This window comes from Rattus norvegicus, chromosome 6 (assembly GCF_036323735.1).
Source record: "Rattus norvegicus strain BN/NHsdMcwi chromosome 6, GRCr8, whole genome shotgun sequence".
Taxonomy (NCBI): Eukaryota; Metazoa; Chordata; class Mammalia; order Rodentia; family Muridae; genus Rattus; species Rattus norvegicus.
In genome coordinates, this window is record NC_086024.1 from 39,576,064 (window position 1) to 39,590,746 (window position 14,683).

At 46.8% G+C, this 14,683-nt stretch overlaps 1 protein-coding gene across 3 annotated transcripts in view; it reads right to left on the minus strand.

Moving 5' to 3' along the window:
* Kcns3 (potassium voltage-gated channel, modifier subfamily S, member 3) overlaps positions 1-8,042 on the minus strand; it is a 56,696-nt gene extending 48,654 nt beyond the window's left edge. The window contains exon 1 of one of the 3 annotated variants that reach the window (NM_031778.3): positions 7,943-8,042. The gene's annotated coding sequence lies outside the window, so the exon portion shown is untranslated. Of the gene's footprint in view, positions 1-6,565; positions 6,673-7,187; positions 7,332-7,942 lie in introns of those variants that run through there. The other 2 variants (NM_001389230.1, XM_039112998.2) reach the window with 2 other exon arrangements.
* Positions 8,043-14,683: the final 6,641 nt, after the last annotated feature.

The following is a 14,683-nucleotide window of genomic DNA, read 5'->3' on the forward strand; positions in this document are numbered from 1 at the left end:
CAAGGTAATCAGAACCCCTACTACAAATCCATTCATGTCTTCCCACTGCCCTTTGAATTTGCCATAGCATCTTGAACTTGGCTTCAAAGCCACAGCCTGACCAGCTCCAGCCCCACCCTCAGGCTCCTCCCACACATTCCCCTACACCCTTCTCCCAGCGCTTGGCACTCGACCCTCAGCTTGGGATCCTCTTGCCCCAACCCTTCCTTAACAAATTCCTTTCCACCCCTTAGCATGAAATGTCCTATTCAATGGTCTCGTGAAATCCCCACACTTATAAAATAGGCATCATAAAAACCCACAAGACAACCACTGCCTGGTGTGCATTATTTATTGACTTCAAAGACTAGAATGTGAAAACATCCTTGCCAGAACCAAAGCATCTCAGGCCAAATACACAAACCACAGCCTTCAACCACAGAGTCTCCCATCTTTTTGGCCAATTATAACTTTTACCTCAAATAAATCATAGGGGCTACTTTTATATTTACCTTGGCACATGAATCAGAGTTTAAGAAAGCCAGACTTCTTCATAGCAGAAGAAAAGTAGAAAGACATAAGCATATCCAAGCTCCCAGATCCAGTCTGCTGGCTGCCTAATATCTGAAAACATTACTTGCTAGAATTTAAGTCTTCCTGACCAAAAAGAGTCTTAAGCCATTGGGCATGGTGGCTCACATCAATCCCAGCTCTTGGGATATGGAAGTGGGTGTGTCTGCATTTGAGGCCAGCCTGATTTATATATTGAACTCCTGGGCAGCCATGACTTCATAGAGAGACCCTGTTGAAGACTAGAAAGTGGAGAAAGGGAAGGGGAGAAGGGAGGGAATCATAACACAGCAAATGGACTCGATGATTCCATGTATCAATTTCAAGTCTATGATCCTAGCTCAATCTTACTATCTATAGCTTTAACTGGATCGCTGAGAGTTCTTTCTTTAAGGAACAGCAGCATAATTGTGGTGGATTGAAGGTGCTTGGGCCAGAGAGTGGCACTATTGGGTGTGGCCTTGTTGGAGTGTGTGTGGCCTTATTAAAGGAAGTGTATCGCTGTGGGTTTTGAGACCCATGTCCTAGATGCTTGAAAGATGCTTTCCTTCTGGCTGGTAGAACTCTCAGCTCCTCCAGGCCTTCCTGCCAGCATCCATACTTCCTGCCATGATGATAATGGACTCAACCTCTGAAAGTGCAAGCGAGCCCAATTAAATGTTGTCCTTTGTAAGAGTCGCAGTTGCCTTGGCAGCATGCACCAGCTGATATGAAGCCCCCGACACATAGCCAGCAGAGGACTCCCTGGTCTGGCCTCAGTGAGAGAAGATACATCTAACCCTTGAGGCCCTAGGGAGTGGGGCAGTCTGGTAAGGTGGGGGTGGGACATGGGAATATCCTCTTGGAGGAGGTATGGGATGAGGAACAGTCAGGGCATGGACGGGGGGGGGTGGATAATGACTGGACTGTAAAAAAGGGGGAGAGGGGGATTAAAGAATAAAATAAAAATTGATAAAAGAGTTGCCTTGGTCATGGTGTCTCCTCACAGCAATGGAACCTAAGAAAATAATGGTGACATTTGTTATTGACCTTCTGGTCAGCATACTTTGCTAAACCTGATCTAATAGTTAGTTTAATTCTATGTGTCAGCTTGGCTGGACTACTGGGTGCCCAGGTATTTAGTCAAACAGTATTTCCAGTGTTTCCATGGGAATTTTAAATGAGAATAGCATTCAAACTGGCATCAAATTGTGATCCATTGTGTGTTGGCCTCATCAAATCAGCTTAACAAATACACACACACACACACACACACACACACACACACACCTTCTCTCTTCTATATCTGTCACCCTTACCACAGTGTACCCAGCTCTTAGCATAGTATACATCACCAGGCAGGTGCTCAAATTCTTACAGATCAAGTATCTGAGTGTGTTTAGTAATTATTAGCTTTGATGAGCATCTAGTAAGTACTCTGCTGACAGTAAACAGGACATTTCATTCATTTGGAAGGTCCCCAAGCTCACTGAAGCCAGCTGCTATAAACACTGATTGCTCAACTGTAGCACTGTTGACTAAAAGCGAGCAGACCATGAGCCTTTATCATTCAACACTGTGCAATTAAAGACAATATTTATACAGTATCTCTTACAAGACCATCATGATCTAAGGCTCTGCAGGATTCCAAGGAAAGTGAGGCAACCCCCACCCCAAACAAAGACGACAACGCCACAATCTAGGCTAATAGCTAATTTCAGGTTATTAAAGATTACTTTTATAATGTGCTCATCTTGGGAAGCTTCAAACTATGGTGACAAGAAATAAAAGAGTCAAGCATTGTTACGTCCAAATAGGCTTTTGTATTTCACTCTAGGTTCTAAGCATTTCACTACAATCAACTCCTATCCTCTCCTTGCATCCTACAATAACAGCCCCATGAAAGGTAAAATAGCAACAGAACAGTTTCTCCTCTTCCTCTCCTATTTGCTCCTCTTCCATTGTGTCCACTTAGCACCAGGCCAAATCAGAGTCAGGGCTGGCAATGTGGCTCAGCTGGCTGAGTACTGGCCTAGCATACACATAGTCCTGAGTTTGAGTCCTAGCTCTGCACAAGCGCCCTAGAGATATGGGACTATCACCCCAGCACTCAGGAGAAGGAAGCTGGAAGCTCCAGAGTTTAAACTTACGGTCAGCTACATAGTAGGTTTGAGGTCAACCTGGGATACTTAAGGCCCTGCCTCAGAAAAGAGAAGAAAGAAAAAGAAAAGTTGGCTTCAGAATAAAATTCTCACTCATCTACCGTCAAGGACTCTCTGTCGGAGACAAGAAAGCGAAGCTGAAAGACAGTGTGTTTGGAATCAGGACAGACATGGCTGTGTCCACGTTCAAGACTCATCACTCTATCCTGCCAGCTCTGCCCTGCTGTCATTTACCATGAACAAGAGGCCATGAGGACCGCATGAGACAAACCTGGTGACAGTTCCTCCAGACACTGGGTTAGGATTGTGTCAATGAGGCTCTAATCTATGAGTTTTCTAGGTTTCTCAGATATCATCTGAAAACAACAATGATGTTTGTCTAGTTGGTTTATTTTTTTTTTTAAGATGCTTTAGGTTCTGACGGCCCTCTTTCCTTTCAAATCAGCTGAGCAGTGTCCATTAAGAAGCAGGCTGGAAAAGACAAAAGCACTTAAACTCTGTCTTTGTGGGGTGTGTTGATATTGTTTTGGTTTGGATTGGTTTTTATTGTTTTTGTTTGGGGGGAGTTACTTTTTTGGGGGGGTTCCAGGGATTTCATTTTGTTTTTGTTTTTTGAGAAAGGGTTTTTGTGTCTAGCCTTGGCTGTCCTGGAACTCACTCTGTAGACTAGGCTGGCCTCAAACTCAGAATTCTGCTTCTGTCACCTGAGTGCTGGGATTAAATGCATGCAGTATGCACTACCGATGCCTGACTTTGTATGTTAATCTTGGTATGATTTCACCAGTCTCTTTTCTTCTGCCATAAGATGACTCAAGTCCTAGTTCTGTTAAGCATGAGCTGAGCTTTTAAATTTTAGTTTTCCAGGTTCCTCGTAAGATTGAGACACAGAGCATAAAGGCACTTGATAACCGTGGGTGTCCCCTTCCAGTCACTTGAGCAAACTCTATCTGAGATTCCTCTACAGGTAAGTTACAGAACCAGACATAGGGTGCTGAGCCTCACCGTGGTTCTGTAGACAGACTGAAGGACTCAGACATTTTCCTAGCTGAGTGGCCTTGTCTCCTCCTTCTCCTATAGAACAGGACAATGATTAAGCCTAGCTCATGTGGTTATCCTCAGAATGAAATGAGTTAATACACGTGTAAAAAAAATCCTTCAGCATTTAGAACTTAGCATAAGGTAATAAGAATAGCAATCTAAGTCTTTGTAGCTAAACAGAAAGAATGCAGAGAAGTGACCTATGTCAAAGAGCCACAAAGAACCATGTACTGCGCTTGGTAGTCTGTTCTCTTTGAATGATGCCTCCTTGTAGATATTTCACACAAGAGAGTTGGGGCTGTAGCCTGGTTGGTAGAGTGCTTGCCCAGCATACAGGAAACCCTGGGCAGATCCCATCACAGCATAAATCAGACATGGTAGCACGCATCTGAAATTCTCAAAGGTCAGTCAAGTTCAAGGTCATCTTTGAGTCAATGATGAGTCTGAGACTAAACCGAGTCCTCAAATTTTTTTTCTTTTTTTTTTTTTTTTTTTTTCCGGAGCTAGGGACTGAACCCAGGGCCTTGCGGTTGCTAGGCAAGCGCTCTACCACTGAGCTAAATCCCCAACCCCTCAAATTTTTAAAAGGGTTTTAGAAACGACATGTCTCATTTGTGACACTGTAAGGATCCATCATTCTGGGGCCTGAGAAGCAAGCGAGAATAATCCATCCTCCCCTCTGCCTGCACCTACCTAGACAGTTATCCTTCCCTCCTAGGGAACCCTCAGGCCATCTTCCAGTTGGCCTCTATCATACTCAGGAAGCACCCTAGATGGCTCCATTCACTGCAAGCTCCCACATCAACACTGCAGTGATCGAACGAATGCAAGCCTTATATCTTCACAAGTAACAATCCTTAGAGAAGCACCTAGCAGAGAATCCAGCCAATAACGTAGGTAGACAATAAATGCTATCTATTTAAAATATTCTCTACTTTAAATGGTGGAGGAAAGCCCTATGGTACCTGCTTTCTCCAAGCTGACACACATTCAAACACCAAATGCCACACAAGAGCAGACTGGAATCTGTGGAGGAACAAGAGAGACGCCATGCTGGGTCTGTAAAGAATTACAGTGCAGGGATGAATTCACCAAACAGAAGATTGGGGCGGGGGGATTTAGCTCAGTGGTAGAGCGCTTGCCTAGCAACCGCAAGGCCCTGGGTTCAGTCCCCAGCTCCGGAAAAAAAAAAAAGAAGAAGATTCGGTAATCTCCTTCTCTCTTCTTCCCAAGAATAAAAGCAGGAGAAGAAAGACCCTAAGCTGGGAAATTACTGACAAAGCCAAATGTGATACTTTTAACTGTCAGGTTGACACAGTCTCAAATCACCTCCAAGGAAGGAAGGGCCTCCAAGAATGTCTAAGAAAGATTATCTCAATTACACTCATTGATGTGAGATGACCTGTCCACTGTGAGCAACACTATTCCCTCGGCTTGGAGCTAGGAACTGAATGAAAAACTAGAAAGCTACCGGAGTACTAGCATACATGTATTGATCCTTTTTTTTTTTTTTTTTTTTTTTTTTTTTTTTTTTTTTTTTTTTTGCCTAGAAGTGTGAACATAATGTGACCAGTTCTCTCAAGCTGGGACTGCTGTGATTTCTCTGCTGCGATGAACTGGAATTGTCAGTCAAATACACTTTCAGGTTCGTTTTGTGAGTAATTTACCACAGCACCAGAGAAGAGTTAGGACGTCAATTCTGCTCATGGAATTTTTAGTATTTTAACATTTCTGAGCAAATCCAAGAGAGCTTTAAACTTGGGAAACTTGCTCTCCTAGGCAAACCAAACGGCTAGGCTGCCTTCATTCATGGCTGAGTTTAGGCACTTTCAGCTCCCACACAAAATCCCATTGGTTCTCTTAGTGTGTTCACAACATGCTTTAGATCCAGAGGTCTTAATCACTTCAGCGCAACCTTCTCCCAGTCCCAACACTGGCAACGTCTAGTCCTGAAAAGACAAACAGTGTTAAGAGGAGATGGATGCCAATTATGAGGAAGAAAAAGAGCAAAACTAACTCTGGCATCCTTCGCTGTGGCTGGCCAAGGACACACTGGGTGAATCGGTCACCTCAAAGAGCTAGGGAGCCTGGGAAATAGGTCAAGTACAGAATCAGCAGACATTCTAGCAAACCATTACCTTTAACAGGAGGCAAAGTGCTTGCTTCCTGTTTACCTGAATGGGTATTCACAAGAAGTCTAGAGGAGCTAAACCCAGGCCTAAACCGATGGTTATGCAAATTGTATAAACAAATCCATGCAAAGAGTGGGAAGCTTTCTGATCTGGTTTCCTCCCCTCACCTGTCTCACTGCCTTCAGACGGAGTGAAAGAGAAAACCCAACAGCTTGGTAGAATCACAAATCCATTCTCTCAGTATGATCAAAAGGAACATCCCGGTCCACCCGGGCCCCTCAAGTCACTCTACGGGTTGAAGGAGTTATTGGCAGATTTCTGTCCTTGCCAAGGGTCGCTAAAATTAAGCTATCACCATAGTCTCTCTAAACCAGACAGGTATAAGGAAGGGGTGACCAAGGTCGCAAAGGGTGCTCCCGTCCTAAATCTAACAAGGAGGCAAGGGGTAGGGAAGAGAGGAGCACAAGGGGACTGACTTAAGCTCTGCAATGCGAAAGGCGTCCCGGCCAGGCTCGCCGCGGCCCCTGCCGGCAGGTCTAGCTCTTTCCAGGCACCTCCTGAGATCTGATTGGAGCCACCAGTGAGGATGAAAGAAATTAGAGAGTTCCTGACCCTGCGGACCCACCTCACGCAACTACGGTAGATTCAAATGCGGAGACTCTGGGGACTATTCCACATGGGCCCAGTGAGCCCCAAGCCACCCACCTAGAGCGCGCTGACTGGTCCCGGGCTCAGCACCGCACCAGGGCAAGGGCCCTGGGTACACTCTTGCCTGCAACTGTCGCGGGGCGCCTTGTAACACTGCAGGGCAGAGGGGAGGGGGAGAAATGGCAGAGAAGGCGGAGTGGGCGGCCCGGGAAACACTAACATTTGCCAGGAAAGCGCCTCCTCCCGAGAAAGGAAAGGAAGGGCTTCCCGGCTTAGGAAACGCCCCGGGGATGCCCCCACGCGAGGTGCCGCCTTTCCCTGGCTCACCCATGCTCCAGTCTCCAGTCGGTCCTCCACTTAACCTCCTAAACCCCAAAGCTGGTCCTAGCTCCCTTTCCTAGGCGTCCAAAGAGACCCACGCTCGGTTTGGGCAGTCCGCAGCTCGCGCAACAGGCAGAGTCCGAGCTCCAGCGACGGCGGACTCCGGCTCCGGGACTGGAGGATGAGGAGGAAGCCAGGCACCCGGCAGGATGCAAAGTCCCTAAGCAGATTTTGCACCCATAACCTGAAAACCATTGGGGACTGGAAGAGCAAAAGATGAGGAAAGGTACAATAAAGTTGAGGGGTCGCCTGGAGAAGTGTCGCGGGCGCGCGAGGAGGTGGGGACCCAAGCAGGTACCTGCAGGAGTCGGGAGTCCTGGCGCGTCTGGCTGGCTGGGTTCCGCGACGCCGCCTGCCCGCGCTGCAGGGATCCGGCCTCGCCGCGCGGCCCCGCGCCCGCCGCCGCAGCGGCAGGAGAGCGGGCTAGCCCGCACGGGTCGCCGAGTCCGCGGATCCGGTCCGGCCGGAGCTGGGTGCCTCAAGAGGCGGGCGGGACCGGGCGGGGCCAGTCTCTCAGTCAACGCCCTGCTTCTCTGTGCTCCTCCCGCCGCCTGGCGTCCAGCTCTCCGCCAGGGTTCCCCCCCGGCCCAGGGCGCGGCGCTCGCGCGCGGACCGCTGCAAACTGAGGGGGTCCCACGGCGAGCCCCACGCATGGATGGTTGGACTCAGACACAGCAGTGCGGGACTTGCATCCCGGCCCAGGCCCAAGTGCAGAGTCACCTCCTCAGGAGTGTCCCGCCCTGCCCCAGAGGGATATCAAGGTCACGTCCCACGCCTCCCACCCTGCTCCCTCCAGAGAGAGAACCGCAATCCAGAAGAAGAAAAATGACCTTTCCGGTGGCCTAAGCAAATTGCCTCTCGAAAGTCGTGTCCAAAGCAACACTTCGCTAAATTGCCAGGGTTTTCTTGAGCTGTCAGGAGGCCCCAACTTGTTTTACAACAAAGTGCGAAGGAGGAAGCGACCCCCGATTCTGCCAGTGTTTGCCACCACCCGCTCTCTGAAAATTCACACACAGTGAAGAACAAGATAGTTTCTTCCTTTCCTCGACTTACCAAGTCTGAAGAGATGGCTGGACTTATGCACCAAGCATATGCACCTCAGACGGAGAAAAGGAAGGAACTGGGTGGAAAGGTGAGGAGAATGGGAGAGGAGTCACCGGGAGATGGCTCCAGCTAGGGTTGAATTAACAACCAAGGACCTGTGCAAGGGCAGCCTGTGGTCCAGAAGACACGCCTGGCCTCCCCGCACTGGCACTGAGCGAAAACACAATCAACAGCCCGGAAGAGAAATGGGACGCGTGGGGACCCACCCCCGCGCTCCCCCTCCCGCCCCCAAACTGCAGATTTTTAAGTTGTGCAGGCATGCAACTGTTCCTCAAAGCCAGCTGCTCGGAGTTGTAGGCGCCCAGTATTCCCAGCGTTCCCACCAGGCATTACAAGCTCTGCTGGCTGCTCCCAGCCCAGCCACCCTAACCCAGACTTGGTGACAATCACCTCAGACATGCACCTAGCAAAATTAAGCATCTTTATGACGGTGACAAGAGGGATCGATACAAGAAGAAAGATGTTTTTCTGGCCCCGTGGAAGCACCCTTTGGGGTCTGTGGGCTTCATAACGGTTCCTTCAAAACCCACACTGAGTCAGAGGGTAAAGAGCACCAGGTTTCAAAGAAATGAAGACTGTATCTTATTTGTTTTTTATTACATTTTATTTTTCTGTACGTATATGCGTGGGTGCATGCACGCATTGGCATGTGGGGGGGAAAGGCTCAAAGGACAACTTTCAGGGATTGGTCCCCTGCTTCCATCATGCAGGTCCTGTGGATTGAACTCAGAAGGTCAGGCTTGGTGACAAGTGTTTTTACACACTGAACCATTTCACTAGCCCCTGAAACCTGTGTCTTCAAAGGAGGTCTACCCCGGACCAGAGAGTCCCCAGCAGAGGACCCTGAAGACCCAGGCTTAATATGAGGGTGCAGGCTACTGTAGAGCCTATCTAGACCTTCTGTTCCTTATGTCTTCATTATTGGATCCCCTCAGGCCTGCCCCTCTCGTGTCACTAAAGACCCAAGGCCTATGTCTACTCTGGTGTTTGCTCAAGTCTGCAGAAGGTAATTTTCATAAGCAATCGTCATCTCTAACCTAAGATCTAAGTCATTCTAAACGTTTACAGTTTATCGGCATCATAGAATCAATACTCCTGGGTCTCCCCAGCAGCTTGGCTACTTGATCATTTCAAAGCACCAAGTTTATCCCTCAAGTCCAGTCTCCTTCACCTAAGAAGGACAAGGACAAATGGTCAGCGTCTGTGGCCTGCAGTGCAGAATAAGCAGTAAGTCCTTCTCCTGAGGTGGGGTGGCACAGGTGAATAGAGGAGGAGAGGAGGCACAATCCCAGGCTGTCAGGAACGGTTCCTTCAGGAGGCAGGCACAGAAAGTGTGAGTCTCACTGTAAGCAGGCTAGAGTAGGATGTGTAGAATAGAGGGCCACCCATCTGAAACAGTGGGTCAGCCATTCACACATCCTTCTGAATCCTGGCTTCAGTTCTGGTGTGTCAACTATAAGGAAAATTCCTTCCTTGCCTGGTGACCAAGCGCATACATGAGACAATAAACAGGAAGGCACATTTGCTCCTGAAACTTTAAGTCTTCTCTTTCCTCTCCCCTCCTCCTACCCCCTGCCCACTTCTCCATGAACTCACGTGATCATATTCTTCCTCTGCCTACCCAGACCTGTCCTTGATTTTTTTTTTTTCATTCTCAAAGTCCAAATGACAGAAAACCAGCTCAACACTGGAGGTAAGACAGTACTGGTTCATTCTCTGTTCATCTCTGAAATGGGGACAGGCCTGCAGGTGAGAATGAAGATGTTCTCACTTCAGGCTGCAGGACGGGGTGAGCATACATTGTTAACAACGTTCAACATGTGTCCAGTTGGTGCCTTAACCGTCTCTACTCTTTACCCTGCAATGTGAATGTCACTATAGCCACGTGAGTGAGTAAAACACTTTCCCGGGCTGGAGAGATGGCTCAGTGGTTAAGAGCACCCGACTGCTCTTCCAGAGGTCATGAGTTCAATTCCCAGCAACCACATGGTGGCTCACAACCATCTGTAAGGAGATCCGGTGCCCTCTTCTTGTGTATCTGAAGACAGCTACAGTGTACTTATATATATAAATGAATAAATCTTTAAAAAAAAAAACACTTTCCCATAAACCACCAGGCTACTCAGGTTTGCCTGCCTCCGGGTGACTCTCTATTCCCAATCACCTGGTCCTTCTTTGCTGCACAGATGGTCAGGTGGACTCCATTAACAATTAAGATCCTCTGGGAGGTTCCTTCTCCCTCGAGGGTTGTGACTCTTCTCTCCACCCCACCTTAGCACCCTGTGTTTCCCCGGCTCCCAGCCCCCAACATGCTGACTTTTAACTGTTTGTCTTCCACTAGTTAAGGGGCTCCCTGGCAGCCACATTTCAGGGACCTTCATGTTTATGCAGTGAATGACTGAAGGCTGTGTAACGGAGCCCACAGGTTCCATCTGCTCCTCGTGGGTACTTAAGTCTTTTGTTTCTATGCTGCCTTTTGCCAGGTAGAAAGAAAACATGAGCCATCACAATTCTCATTTTGCTTGGTTGCTGGGAAGCTCAGAACTAAATTTATATAAATTAAATTTAGCTCTTAATTAGCCGATGTGTTCTCATTCCAGATTATTTCAATGATGATCATGCCTCTTTCATGAAACTATGGTACATTTACCTATTGCCTTATGGTGTAGTATTGTTGTTGTTGTTGTTGTTGCTGCTGCTGCTGCTGCTGCTGCTGCTGCTGCTGCTGCTGCTGCTGCTGCTGTTGCCTTGAACATACCTTAATGTTTTATGTTCTTAAAGGTCCAAAGACTTGAATTCCAATTCTCCTCTGCCTCCGACAAGCTCAGCAGTATTTCTTCCCTGGCTAGCTTTGGCTTCAGACCATATGATATTCATGGTCTTTGCCAGCTCTAAAAGCTTTATACCTCCATAGATAAAAGGAGACAGTTTATAAATTATTAATGAAGGAATCCTGTGACAGAACATGGCTTAAGTCTCTCGGCGCAAAGGAATACACCCTTCAGGTACCTGGAGACATCCTTCAGGGGCCCCCGAGAGCCAGCCAAAGTGAGCTCTACAGAGCAGTGCCCTGGCAGAAGGCCTTGTTTAACGTATACTGCATTCCCTGGTGGGTATTCCTTATCCACTTAGCCAAACAAAGACTTTGACAAGTTAGGCCATGAACATACCCTAAGGGGGTGGCCTTTTGGTGGCTGCTTTTCGACTTCTCACTACCTCTCCAGGTTTGCACATCTTCCTGTCCCATTAATCAGCACCTCTCCAGCCTTTCTTCTCTGCTTCCTGACCACTGAGTCTTGGCCTTGTCTGGGCCCTTTTCCTTTATGCCGTAGAGGTGGGGCTTCCCAAAGTACTCAGGAGCTCACATCATGACTCCATGTATCCTGGCTGTTAGACATGGAGCTGCGGGGTTTAGCGTTTGCCACGGTGACTTTCAGTCTGACCTTGATCTGATCCTTCGTTGGTATTTTCTTATTCCTTCATTTTGAAATGAGTACATTTACTTTGTGCTTGGGTACCTTGGAATCAAAACTTTCCTCTTTTACTTTACAAAGAGTCACAGCTAAAGGTTTTCCTTGGGTCTCAGAAAAGTCTTTACACTTGGACTTCCGAGTAATACTGGAACTCTTAAGACTCTGGGGGGGTTATAGGAGGTGAACTCAGTACACTTTGCATTATGAAAAGCAGTAATCCTTTGGGGGCCACTGGTGGAATGTTACAGTCTGAATGTGAAATGTCTCCTGTGGACCATGTTTTTAACACTGGGTCTCCGGCTTATGGTGCTATTTTAAGAAGAGGTGAAAACATCAAAGACGGTTCCTAGACAGATAAGTAAGGCTCTGTGGGCATTGAATTGTAGGTTGCACCTGATACTGGGACCTTCTTTACCCTCTGTGTCCTATTCTCTATGAAATGAACAACTTGCTCCTCTACTCGCTCCAGCCACCATGATATTCAGCCTCACTATGGGTCCAGAATCAAAGAAGCCAAAGGCTGTGGACTGAAACCTTTGAAACCATGAGCGAAGATAAATCATTCCAGGGCTGGATAAATGACTCAGCAATAAAGAACATTTACTGCTCTTGCAGAGGACCCAGGGGTTTTTTGTTTTTGTTTTTTTTGTTTTGTTGTTTGTTTTGTTTTTCCCAGCATGTTGGTCAGATGACACACAACTATCTATAACTCTGGTTCCATCAGATTCAACACCTTCTAGCTGCAAGGCACTTGCACCCATGTGGTCCCCACAAATTCATACAGGCACAAGCGCGCGTGCGCACACACACACACACACACACACACACACACACACACAAATAAATAAAAATTTAAAACTTTAAATATGAATCTTTCCCCTCTTGTCTTGTTTTTATCAGTATTCTGTCCCATCCGTGAGAAAAATAATTGATATCATCATGGAACAAATGTAGGTGTTTTCTCTAGTCCTCCCCATTATCCTTCATACAAAACTCATTAAAGTTACACTCTGGGACTACTGTACCCTTTTTCATTTGAACTGAGTCTCTTGTGTTGATTTGTGAGTGCCTTGAGGGCAGGAACTGTGTGATGCCATTAATGTCAGCACCTTCAGAATCTATTACAGGCGTTTAATCGACTAGGAATAAGGCAGATGATAGATGATGGATGGATGGATAAATATAAGGCTGTTTCTGAGACTGCATAGAAAGGTACAGAAAATTGCACATATGTTACAGGTGTTAGCTTGGTGTTCTTCTGGGATTCCAAACATGGGAGTTGGGTATCTCTGACTCTTCTGCCTGCTCTTGGAACCCTTTTGTTCCTACCACTTTGCCTCACCCAGACTTGCTATGAGGATTTGTGCCTAGTTTTGCTGTATCCTGTTGCCATATTCAGTTGGTATCTCTGGGGAGCTTCTCTCTTCTGAAGGGAAATGGAGGAGGAATAGATCTTGGGGGAAAGGTGTGGGGGATACTGAAGGGAGGGAAGCATGGTTAACGGTGGTCAGGATGGATCATATGAGAGAATAAAAATGGAGAAAATCAATCCAGGAGCATCAAAGACCAGCAATGCAGTCTTCATTTTTCCTCAAGGGGAGTTCTGTACCCATAATAGTTTTTCATTTGTGGGCTGGAACTTAGGGTCTATCTCCTATTTGCAAGGAGAAGAGTGAAGGGTATCTCTAGGGCAGAAGCTGCTGAGTACATTCAATGGGGTTTTCTGCTTTCTCAGTAGCCGCATCTTCAGTCATTGCCTAAGTGACTGACTCTTCCCTTTTGTCTGGAAGGATTCCAGTTTTAAACTGAAAGTCCAGCATCCCAGGAACGCCATCAGTGCAGGGCAAACTGGGACAGTTGCCCATTCTCTTGGTGTATTTCTGTGGAAGATAAAATTTTCATATCCTGGCATTCCATGAGCTGCAGGAAAGCATATAACTGAAGGCTTCACAGTGGGACACCAGTGGAAGTGGTGCATTCAGTTTCCTGAATGTAGCCTCAAAGGAAATAGGGAAAGTACCTCCTCCCTTTTTTGCCTTTAGGCTCTTTGAAATGCAGAAAAGACAGCTGGACATGGATTTGATATCTAGACACACAAGAAAAAGCCATGTAATAAGGAAGTCAGAGCAAGGTCACAGGTAGGAACTGGGTCATCTGAGCCCTGAACCCCCTTCACTTATACAAGGGAAGTAAAGTTATATCTTATTTAAACTATTTCTATTTGAAGGTTTATGCTGCTTAAGGCTGAATCCCATGGGCTTCTCTATGTAGACATGCTCATATGTGTGCATGTGTGCACACATTTATGTGAAGGTCAGAGGTCAACATCAGGTATCTAAAGCTCACTGATTCAGCTCACCTAACTGGCCTACAAGCCACAGGGATCCTCCTATCTCTGGGTTCTTATATATGAGTGCTGGCATTTGAACTTAAGGTCCTCATGCCTACATGACAAGCACTTTACATACTTAGCCATCTCATCTCCCCACCTCCTGAAATGAAAACACTTTTAAATGCTCTAAGTGGCAATCTGTCCTTCATCTGACTCTTCTTTTAGGTCCCATTCCACATGGTGGGGTACTTTAATTCCATCCCTAGAACTGTGTGTGATTGCTCAATTTCTTCATTACCATGTGCATCTTCCACAGCTATTTCCTAGTGATGGATTCAGAGAATTCCTTAAATTCTCCACCACAAGCAACCCTGGGATGGCCTTGGACCCATTACCTTGTACACTTGTAGAGAATTTGAGAGAAATATATATTCCTCAATTCGATATTGATTTATTGATAACCATGTCCTTTGTCCTCCCAAGTATCCTCCATGATTTTCTACCATGTATAAACCATGAAGCCAATATCTACACCAGCTAACAGTGAAGGTCCTGTGCTTAATATCTAGATTTTTCAAGATAGACACATTATTTGTGTGACCCTCTTGGGCTTTAGTTGGACAAACAACAGCTCAAAGTGAAAACTTCCCTGAAGAGTTCAGTCCAGTCACTTGTCATTTATTTTAGAAAGTGTCAGAAATCTAGAGCCCCACTGGCATTTCTGTCTATATGATTATGTTATATCCTCCTCCTCCATTCTAACCAGCTATGGGAGCCAGGAGGATGATGGTACTCTTCCGATGGTGGTCAACAAGAGACAGGTATCCTGGCCTCTGAAGAACTCTGAGATAAGCACCTTGAGGTTCAATTTATGTGGTGGGTCTG